At 33.9% G+C, this 12,195-nt stretch overlaps 1 long non-coding RNA gene across 1 annotated transcript; it reads left to right on the top strand.

The window, feature by feature from the left end:
- Positions 1 to 668: 668 nt before the first annotated feature.
- LOC110891877 lies at positions 669 to 2,252 on the top strand. The gene is made up of 3 exons (XR_002565626.2): positions 669 to 831; positions 1,307 to 1,360; positions 2,036 to 2,252. It is a non-coding gene; the product is annotated as an uncharacterized LOC110891877 (long non-coding RNA).
- The last annotated feature ends 9,943 nt before the right edge of the window (positions 2,253 to 12,195 follow it).

A 12,195-nucleotide genomic window follows, 5' to 3' on the forward strand; every position in this document is an offset into this window, starting at 1 on the left:
AGGTGGGACGCGATTCATTAAGGGTAAAAGGGTCTTTTACCCCTCATATTCAAAATGCCAACACATAATAAAACGACATACAAAAAATAAAACGACATTAAAAACAAAAAGCCAAAAATTAAAAATAAAATTCGTTGAATATTACAGGAAGATGAAACAACACAAAATAACTGAATTTTAGTTATTAACATTTATTAGAAGAAATTCCCTCCTAAATTACGCGCCAAAACATCATTATATAAAAAAACGTAAACCATAGCTTCCATAATCAGTTCAATCTATCCATTTTCTGCAAAGAAAAAAACGTTAACCAAAAACGCCAACTTAAACAAAACGCCAAAAGTGGCAACAATTGTTTCTTGGAGATACACTCTGGGAATCAGGCGATACGTCCTCCATTTTGACAACAGAAGGAGGGTGTATGTTAAGACGGTCAGGGCAATTCTGAAGATGGAGAAGAGATACAGAGGCAAATCTTATCCATTGTGTAACGCCCCAAAAACCGGTTACCAATTAAAATAAATGAAAATGAACAAAAAGTAACCTAGTTAATGGGTTATGATAGGAAATAAGTTAAAAATTTGAATTAATGCTTAAATTAAATACTTATCAAATTAGAAGGGGGTTAATGTGTAAGATTTTAATAATTAAGGTTTTATAGTGGTAAACCCACAAACACACTCCTGTGTGCGTACCTGGGAGCGATCGAACAGAAGAAACAAGGGTGAAAACCCTTGTTCATGCTAATCTACTCAATTAATCAAGAAATTCAAGTCTAAATCAGTTGCATGTCTCAAGTTTATCGATTATCTATGCATACATGGTGAAGTGGTAAGTTTAATTTTTGAAAAGATGAATTCTAGAGCAAGGGTTTAAACCCAAATTCGATTTCTTGTATCTATTGTGGGAAATCTGAGTTAGAAATGCTTCCTAGGACAAGAATCATGTGTGATTTTAGGTTGCATGAAAGAATGTAGTGAAAACCCACTATGTGAAGTTTGTGTTATGAATATGAAGATTATAGGAATGATGAATATAAGTAATTTGGCATGTAATTCAGCTTGTAGTATCCGAATGCTAGATAAATTGATATGGATTAAAGGAATTGTAAGAATTAGATTGAGTAATGATGACATATATAGGATGAATTAGCAAATCGTGCTTTGGATGCTTGTACACTATGCTTTAGTAATGTAACGCCCACTAGGTGTTTGATGAAATGCTTGAAAGAGTAATTATGTGTAAATTGAAATGTGATGGAATGAAAGTTAGAGTACTAAACGAATGAATGAATATGTTGATCTAGGTGTGAAGGAAGAAGATTCGAATTCTAAGAAATCGGAAGGATTACAAGACCGAGGTATGATTCGTTGCATACAAATCCTTGTTATACTCTCTCTTTTATATATAATTTGATATAGAATTATTCTTGTATGACAAATGTGACATGTAGCAAGTAAGCGACAATTCCCTTGTGGATTGGATATGTTAATGAATGTTGTGCTAAGCAAAATATGTTGACCGATTGGAATGAAATCGGGTCAAGTAAAGATGAACACTATCCGTTTTAACGGGTAGCTTTGAATGCCATAATGAATGTGAAAGATAGAATCCGTTATGCGGATTGGACGAAGAGTAATGTGTATGCTTAACTCTCAACGAGAGTGTTTATGCCAACCCAATTAAACGGGTCAAATATGTATGCTTATCTCTCATCGAGAGTGTTTATGCTAACCCAATTAAACGGGTCAAATATGTATGCTTATCTCTCAACGAGAGAGTGTTTATGCCAACCCAATTAAACGGGTCAAATATGTATGCTTATCTCTCATCGAGAGTGTTTATGCCAACCCAATTAAACGGGTCGAAAGTGTATGCTTAACTCTCAATGAGAGTGTCTATGCCTAACCCAACTATTTGGGTAGTCGAATGCGTAAAAGCAAGAATGTTTTTGTAAGGATAAAGCTTAAACGAAAGAATTATGATTTTAACTAGGGTGATAACTAACCTTTTAAATTGTCGAATGTTAATGTAGGTAAAACTCCGCTATAGGCGATTCGGGGATATGGAGCGAGCACATGTTCAAGCCTTATTATACCAAGCGCTTCCGCAAGTTTATATGCATGCTTTTGGGTCCATGTTTTGCTACTTTGTTAAACCTTGCTAAAAGTTTTAGATTTGAAAACTTGTTGTTTTTGTTTGGGATGGTTTAATGTAAAAAGGGTCATATGTGAATGTTGTCTATTATGTCAAAAACAGGGGTCACGTCCGTTTTACGAACGGGTCATGCCCATTTTTTGTAAAAATTTTCATTATGTGTCAAAGTTGGTATTTTGATGTCCGAAAAATCATTCTTTTGTGAGTAATCTTACATATAAAGAAAAGCGGACCTAACAAGTTGGTATCAAAGCCAAGGTTTGAGGGATTCGGGCAAGAGTCTTAGCGCTCGAACTCAAACCATGGCTCATGCTAATGTGCTCGCTCCGAGATCGCCAATGAGGTAAAATTTTAAACATTCGCTTGATATGAGTATGTATAGTGCGTTACGGTTTAAGATTTAAGATTACTTATGTTAAGAAATGTTAAGATGGGTAAAATGAGAAGTCCCTGGACCCGGGTAGCTGAAAACGGACCCAGGAAATGGTCAGAACTGTCAAAATAAGGTTCAGCAGCGTTTCAGCAAAAGAGGGGCTGTCGCCGACGGGCTGTAATGCCGTCGCCGACGCCCCATGTTTGTCAACGGCCTATCTTCCTGTCTACGGACATTTTGGGCGACGCCCCATTTATGAAGCCCGTCGCCGACGGGGTGTGAAGCCGTCGCCGACGGCTAGCGGAAATCAAATCCGCTGAGGATTTTTGTTTTGTTTTGGTTTTCGTATTTTGAGTTTCCAAAGTGTTTTAAGGCCTATTAAATGTTCGTGTAGGGTCTATATAAGGCCTAATAAGATATATGTAACCATGATTAGTGGTTACGATGGAAAGAAAATTTTAAGGGTCGAAAGTAATGTGTCGAATGACACAAATGAATGCTAAAAAGAAAAATGAATGAAAAATGAGTAAAGTTTAAAATGTGAGGATGCGAATGAAGTAAATACGGACTAATAAACTATGATGTATTGAAAGCTTGTGAACTATAATTTAAGTTACCATGCTTCTCAGAAATGCCCGTTTTATGCTCCTGGCAAGTTAATAGAAGATATAATAAGTTATGTAAGGTTATGTAGACCGTTGGCGATAAAGTAAAAATTTATGAAAATTCGGATGAATGTATGCTTTGATCAGAATTATGCATTAGAGGCGTGTACCTTGTACCTGAATGGTGTGATGCTTATGTGTAATTAATAATTTGCCATATTATGATTAAGGGGCGAATATGTGCTAAACGCGAATCATATGAGCTTAATAGTAAAAGATACGTTGGAATTATGTTATATAGTTAACTTGAATGGTAATTACCATTTGTAGAATCATGAAGCATTAGTATGCGAAAATACGTGAAGGTGAATGTACATATGTGTATTGTTTGGGGGATTACGTAAATTATATGTATGAAATACGTAGAATATTAGTATTACGGTCTATCATGTTTTACATGTTCAAAAGTTTGAAGTATGTAAGCAAGACAGTTGACTATCTAAAAGTCAACAGTATAGGAATATTATGAAATGGTCATTAGACACAAAAGCTAAAGTAAAGAGTTGATATGTTATGTATTAAGTGATTTACGTGTTATGCTTGACGATAGTTTAGTTGTATGGATTGGAAGTGAGATGACTAATAATAAATGCCTTGTTTTTACGAAATTTGACTAACGAAAGTCAATTAACTTATGAATAGAAAGAAAATGAATAGTTGTATGTATGCTCACATAAGCTAATAGTGTTATGAATGTAATAATATATTAATATGTAAGGATGGAAGTCTTGTCAGTTGATTCAAGTATGGATGGCAAACGGAGTAAGAGGAAGCAATGAGGCAAGCATGAACATGAACGCTAAAGGTAAGTGATTTCGCAATCGCTTCGAATTCATCTACATGAAGGTGTATACGTGTTTGAGTATTCGAAATCAAAGCGGAATGTATAAATAAATGAGAAAGATTATGGTACGTTTTGTTGAGATTGTTGGCATAATGTTAAACCGATAAGACCTCATTATAAGGGTAAATCGGTCATAAATTTTAGTTGAGAAATTCTAAGGCGGAAATGAGAACTTGGTAATGTTGATGAAAGGTATGGGAAGAATATTAGTTGGGATGTCAGTTAAAGACATTTTTGTAAAGATGTTCGAATTGAGAGTAAGTGCAACATGTACTGAAATACTTATATACAAAAAGTATTGGGTGGTGGTTGACCTTATAAGGTTATATTGTAGAAGACAGTAAATAATAATTACTTACAAACTTTAGAAATATTACGTAAGAAATGCAACGTGTAATGTAGGATACTCATTAGTAAGGGACATGCTAGAGAACGTAGGTGAATTAACACCAAATACGGTGAACGGAAAAATGGAAATGATATATTAAGAAATGGTCATGAATTGACCGAAGCTCGAGAAAAACACGAGAATCATCTCACTTATGTCCAGTCAAGCTAGCAAAAAGGGGTCTAACGATTCTTAAAGGATTGGATCAATATAGGCAAGAAGGATAAGAATGAAAAGTTTAAGCTTACGATTGAATGTGAATCAAATTTAAGAAAGAATGGTGGGAACACCACTAGAAATAGGATGTAGAGTGTGGCGTAGAGACGCGCTACATGAATTAGGACATGGAATTAGTGCTAGAACCCAACACTTGAAGTTGAATGTAGAAGGTTAATACGAAAATATATCATAAGAAATATCATGGTAATTGATACGACAGAAGAACGTAAGGTACAGATGAAAATATTAGAATATGAGAAATGGATTCAAACTAGTAAAAGTGAAAAGTGATATTTAAAAGTTCGAATCCATTAGTGAAGACGTATTAAAGAAGTGAGAATAACTAAGTACCAAACTCAAATAAAGTTATACGGGTCAAAGGACGATCGCTATTTGAACCTGGTATTAAATGTTCGGTTTGTCAAGTTTATTACTTATAGGTGAGCATAATGTATGGGCATGCTTTGTCACAGTTTGGAAAGCATTGCCGTAGCAAAGTATAAATAACGAGTCAAGGGTTTTGACCCGCGCCAGGTACGTATAAAAGATTATATTTTTAATAGGATCTTAGGGCTCGACTAGAGAATGATGTGTCAAAATAAGATAACTGATACCCATATGTAAGAATGCATTTACAACTAGACTTCCGAAAAGTCGAACGAAATAAATGAAGCCCTTGCAATTATGTAAGTATAAGGTACGAACATGTACCTCTATGCGACCACAATAAGTAAGGGGGTGTTAGTCTGACCTTAAAAGGTCAAACTGCGAAAGTTGGAGAAATAACCAATAAAAAGAAAGAATTGTATGTAAGAAATGGAATGTATGATATGTTTAGCGTGTACGTAAGAAAATTTTGAAAGATACAATAGGCGAACAAACACCCTGTAGGACACAATTATGAAAGGCTATGTGCTAATTAATTATTTATAGATAAATATGATGGAACTCTTAGTGAAATAATAGTATTGAAGCTAGTGGGAGGATGCCCACGAGTGAGAGCATATTTCATGAATAAACGAGACAAATTCTAGCATGGAAGGTACATATAAAGAAGCGGATCGATCCGACACACGGATAACCGACTTATACGTTGAAAGCGAGGTTAGTAAAATGTTTATTTCTTAGTTAATGATTAAGGATCCGTAGGTTTATTCGTAAATGTGAACAAAATGGATGGTAGAATGATTGTGGTATGCTATACAGCGATCGACCTGTACTGGTCAGCGTGAGAAAGTATGAATGACATTAAGAGGGAGAATTAAAGGCCTTAAACTAAAGTTTGAGTTGCATTGGTTAAACGCTAGTATGGTGCTCGTACACAACATACCTAGTTGTTATCGTAAGTAGTTCATGCAAGGAGTTGATAATAAAGTGTGCGAATGATTAAATTCAGGGCTAAAACTCAAACCTGTAATTAGTTCAAGTGACGGTCGTAACCGTAGAATGATGCCTTATGCTCGTATTAAGTATGAAAAAGTAATTAGGAAGTGGGAAGTTTTGTATTAGTACCACTAAGTCATTAAACGTCTATAGTATACGTATAAAGTTGTGCTAAGCCCTCATATGAGCAAGAAAGTAATTGGAAGAACGTTAGTAATGGAATGATGGGGTCGCTTATAATTACAATAATGAATTATGTCGTGCATGATTCGTGTGCGGAATAAAATAAATCGATTTATTTATATTAGTAAATGTATGAATATGTCACTTATTTAGAAAGATAGAAACAAACCGTAAGCATAAGCTTGTACGACCAATAGTATACATTGGAATAAATTCCAATGAATGAATCGCTAGTGATGATGTATGCTAGAAACTGGCATTATAAACTGAAAACGACACTAATAAGAGCCCTGGATCAGATTCTGACTTATAGGTGATTATGAAAGTAATTTACTTGATTTAAGATCGAGGGACAATGCGTACAAATACGTTTATGCGTGAATAAAAACTTGTGCCAAGATCCCGAATGCGTCGATATTGTATTAAGCATCGTGAATGAATAGATGAAAAAGTAAGAGTAGAAGTGGTCTAGTTGAAATGAGAAAGGTTTCGGGGACGAAACCTCCTTTAAGGGGGGTAGACTTGTAACGCCCCAAAAACCGGTTACCAATTAAAATAAATGAAAATGAACAAAAAGTAACCTAGTTAATGGGTTATGATAAGAAATAAGTTAAAAATTTGAATTAATGCTTAAATTAAATACTTATCAAATTAGAAGGGGGTTAATGTGTAAGATTTTAATAATTAAGGTTTTATAGTGGTAAACCCACAAACACACTCCTGTGTGCGTACCTGGGAGCGATCGAACAGAAGAAACAAGGGTGAAAACCCTTGTTCATGCTAATCTACTCAATTAATCAAGAAATTCAAGTCTAAATCAGTTGCATGTCTCAAGTTTATCGATTATCTATGCATACATGGTGAAGTGGTAAGTTTAATTTTTGAAAAGATGAATTCTAGAGCAAGGGTTTAAACCCAAATTCGATTTCTTGTATCTATTGTGGGAAAGAATCATGTGTGATTTTAGGTTGCATGAAAGAATGTAGTGAAAACCCACTATGTGAAGTTTGTGTTATGAATATGAAGATTATAGGAATGATGAATATATGTAATTTGGCATGTAATTCAGCTTGTTGTATCCGAATGCTAGATAAATTGATATTGATTAAAGGAATTGTAAGAATTAGATTGAGTAATGATGACATATATAGGATGAATTAGCAAATCGTGCTTTGGATGCTTGTACACTATGCTTTAGTAATGTAACGCCCACTAGGTGTTTGATGAAATGCTTGAAAGAGTAATTATGTGTAAATTGAAATGTGATGGAATGAAAGTTAGAGTACTAAACGAATGAATGAATATGTTGATCTAGGTGTGAAAGAAGAAGATTCGAATTCTAAGAAATCGGAAGGATTACAAGACCGAGGTATGATTCGTTGCATACAAATCCTTGTTATACTCTCTCTTTTATATATAATTTGATATAGAATTATTCTTGTATGACAAATGTGACATGTAGCAAGTAAGCGACAATTCCCTTGTGGATTGGATATGTTAATGAATGTTGTGCTAAGCAAAATATGTTGACCGATTGGAATGAAATCGGGTCAAGTAAAGATGAACACTATCCGTTTTAACGGGTAGCTTTGAATGCCATAATGAATGTGAAAGATAGAATCCGTTATGCGGATTGGACGAAGAGTAATGTGTATGCTTAACTCTCAACGAGAGTGTTTATGCCAACCCAATTAAACGGGTCAAATATGTATGCTTATCTCTCATCGAGAGTGTTTATGCTAACCCAATTAAACGGGTCAAATATGTATGCTTATCTCTCAATGAGAGTGTCTATGCCTAACCCAACTATTTGGGTAGTCGAATGCGTAAAAGTAAGAATGTTTTTGTAAGGATAAAGCTTAAACGAAAGAATTATGATTTTAACTAGGGTGATAACTAACCTTTTAAATTGTCGAATGTTAATGTAGGTAAAACTCCGCTATAGGCGATTCGGGGATATGGAGCGAGCACATGTTCAAGCCTTATTATACCAAGCGCTTCCGTAAGTTTATATGCATGCTTTTGGGTCCATGTTTTGCTACTTTGTTAAACCTTGCTAAAAGTTTTAGATTTGAAAACTTGTTGTTTTTGTTTGGGATGGTTTAATGTAAAAAGGGTCATATGTGAATGTTGTCTATTATGTCAAAAACAGGGGTCACGTCCGTTTTACGAACGGGTCATGCCCAATTTTTGTAAAAATTTTCATTATGTGTCAAAGTTGGTATTTTGATGTCCGAAAAATCATTCTTTTGTGAGTAATCTTACATATAAAGAAAAGCGGACCTAACACATTGGCATCGCTCTAGACAACGAATGCCATGAAACGCATATGCTTATGAAAGCATTAACCAGTAAATTTGGACCAATCAAAGGAGATGTGAAGCCAGACCCTGTCATGACATCATTGCGTTTTGATGATGAAACAGACATGGTGACGGTTACATACGACAACAGAGAGCAGGAAATCTACTGGCTAGAGACCATCATGACAAAGCAGCGACTGGGTTTCATGGAAGAATTGCATGACGCCACTTGTACCAACACAGAAATAGACTCAAAATTGGAGTTAATGCAAGACATGTTCAGGTGGAGGCTTCAGAATCTTCAAGAACAAGAAGCTGATGAAGGTGTGAATGTGATGACATGGATGAAGATCAAGATGAAGACTTCGAGGAGGAAGAAGATGACACAAGTGATGGATACTATTCAGATAAAGTACCTTCTGACGAAGGATTTTAATTTTTTTCCTCTTTTTTTTCTTCTATGTAATTTTTTTTAAGATAATTAAATGATAAACTTCTATCTTTATTAGCAAAACGCCAAAATAATACTAAAAATGGTTAACCGTAACAAAACGCCAAAAATAACAAAAAATATTTTTCCTGCTTAATATTTTATTTACTACGTTATTGTATTTTGTCATGTTGGTCTGCATAAGGCCATTAAAAAAACGCCGAACTTAGAAGATTGGACGTCTATAACCTATAAAACTGATAAAAGCTGATCAACATAGTAAATAAAAAAATACAGTAACTGAAAAGACAGTTACTTTATTACTATAATTTATTACAATAAAAAGTCCCGCCTAAAACTACGCACCAAAAAAACTCCTATAAGAGAGAAGTTTATACACAATGAAATTAATCACACCCAGAAAAACACAAAAACACCATATCCTCTAGAAACCACCCCTTTAAAACGCCACAGATGTCAAAACAAATTCAAGAAGATAGAGGCTGATGACAGTGAAGATTCAGAAGAGAAATTAGATTACCATTTTTTATTATTTTTATTTTCATTTTATATTGTTTTGATATTAAGTTATATGTTGATTTGTTATCTAATTCTCTATAAATAAAATAATATTATTAAATAAAACGCTAAAAACTACAAACACCAAAATGCTAGAAGTATGAAAACTCAGAGAACAGCTGCTGGCAAAACACCTTATAAAGGGTATAAAACGCCAAAAAATTCACTAAACGCCAAAAAAAAATTGGTCTTATTGTAATCTTATGCAAATATTAGAGACTAGAAGTGAATTATTATACAAAACGCAATAAACGCCAAAAAAATTAACCTGAAAACTCTATAACGCCAAAAAAATATATATGTGACAGAAAAACAATTAATTCAACGCCAAAAATTTAAAAATGCAATTAACGCCAAAAAAAAAACTTAGACGCCATAAAAATATTATACCGCGTTGGGAAATAAAAGAAGAATGAAAAGACAAAAAAGCCCCCCGCCCTTCTCTATGTCGCGGGACACGTGTTAGGCTAGGAAGCGTTCTCACACTTTTGAGCGTTTTCTCCTGATCCCGTTTCTGTCCTACAAAACCCTTATCAAAACCCATTCTAAAATCGCATATATAATCAATAACATGGATTCATCTTCTTTGATTGTGGTCTATCGTTGTTGGCCTTGCTCCGTTGCTCCCAACTCATTAACCTTCGTATCGCATGGGGAGAGTCGAACGGAGGTTGGGAAAGAAGAATGTAAGGTTTTTGATTTTGATTTAGGGGTATGATTGTGAAGTATCTTCGCTGATTTACAGGGATTATGATTTCGCAATGACGATTTTAACCTTGGCGGTATGATTTATATATATTAATTTGATTACTTTAATCATATAAATTAGTTACGCCCGCGTTTAAATGATGGATGATCGTATGGCTGTGGGCATCGCGTGCATATTGTAGGATAAATGCCATTGTACAATAACCGGCCTCTCTCTCTCTCTCTCTCTATATATATATATATATATATATATATATATATATAGGGTAAGATTATTATAAAAAAGACCAAAAGTGTGAGAAAGGTAAGAAAGAATCTCAGCCATTAGATCTAAATTAATTGAAAAGGGTAAACATGTAATTTTATCATTAATTCAATTAATTAAAAACTTTCCATAACCGCCACCTTAATTATAGGAAGTATATAACACCATTCAGCAAGTATATAACACCATTCAGTAAGTATATAACACCATTCAGCAAGTATATAACACCATTCAGCAAGTATATAACACCATTCAACATTCAGCAAGTATATAACACCATTCAGTAAGTATATAACACCATTCAACAAGTATATAACACCATTCAGTAAGTATATAAACCATTCAGCAAGTATATAACACAATTCAGCAAGTATATAACACCATTCGTTGACTAAACATCTGATCAAAACATATTTTTTTCTCTATATAAGTATAGCAATATGGTACTCATAATAAAGATAAAAAACGCTCGTTATTATGGTGTAATTTTTTTTTTAAAGTTACGTATAAAAAGTTATTGACGTTTAAAAAAGACGGGGGAAGTTACATGTGCATTACCTAATTTCTAGTGGGTTTAAAAGACTATATTGCCCCTAGATATTTCAAATCAGTCCAAATTAATGAAAATATTTTACAATTTGGTCCCTATTGATCTCAACCATTAGATCAAAAGATCTAATGGCTGAGATTCTTTCTTACCTTTCTCACACTTTAGGCCTTTTTTACAGGATTCTCTACCTATATATATATATATATATATATATATATATATATATATATAAGTTACAAACTCAATGATGCTTTAATGGTTTTAAGTTGTGATTTAGAGTAAACTCACAAAATGGTGCCTGAGGTTTAGTCACTTTTGCCGCTTTAGTCCAAATTCAAACCTTTTGAATATAGGTCCCTATAGTTTCAACTTTGTTGCCATTTTCATCCTAAATCAAAATTTGGTAAGATTTTTTAGTTAAAATCCAGTTTTTGTATCTTTCTCCCTTTTAATGAAGGGAAAATTGGTCTTTTAACGTTTTATTATAACAAGTTAAAAAAATCTAACAGTTTTGCCCGGCCTTCATTAAAAGAGAGGAAAAAGAGAAAAAAACTGAATGTTAACTGACCAGATTTTGATTTTAGATGAAAATGGCAACAAAATTGAAACTACTGGGATCAAGATTCAATAGGTTTGAATTTATGATTAAAGTGGCAAAAGTGACCAAACTTCATGGACCATTTTAGCAATTTACTCTTAAATTTATATTTATTATTGATTGTTTAGATAATACACTTTTTATTGTTTGATTATTTATTGCAAATAAATTTGCAAGCATTGGACGTACTCGTATTGCGGTAAAATACTATTTTTTTAATTATACATGTTACGCTCCGAGCCAAACCCGGAACGGCCGTTTTTATTCTTTTAGTTCTCCGCTGATGTGGTCGCTGGCAGTTGTGTGGGGTTGGTTAAGTTCTCACCGTTTTAGCCACCCCAACAATGCGGGGTGCTTAGGACTAGTTATTGAACAAATCTCAAAGTCTCATGTTTTTTTTATAACCTGCCCTGAAGTTAACAAATAATAATTTGGTTGAGTTAATGAAATTTAATGTGAAAGATATCTTTAAAACGATTGGATGCATACAGTTTAAAAGATATATTAAGTTGAGTTGGTTTGTGAATTGTGATGGTCCTACTTCTATATC

This window comes from Helianthus annuus, chromosome 3, assembly GCF_002127325.2.
Source record: "Helianthus annuus cultivar XRQ/B chromosome 3, HanXRQr2.0-SUNRISE, whole genome shotgun sequence".
NCBI lineage: Eukaryota > Viridiplantae > Streptophyta > Magnoliopsida > Asterales > Asteraceae > Helianthus > Helianthus annuus.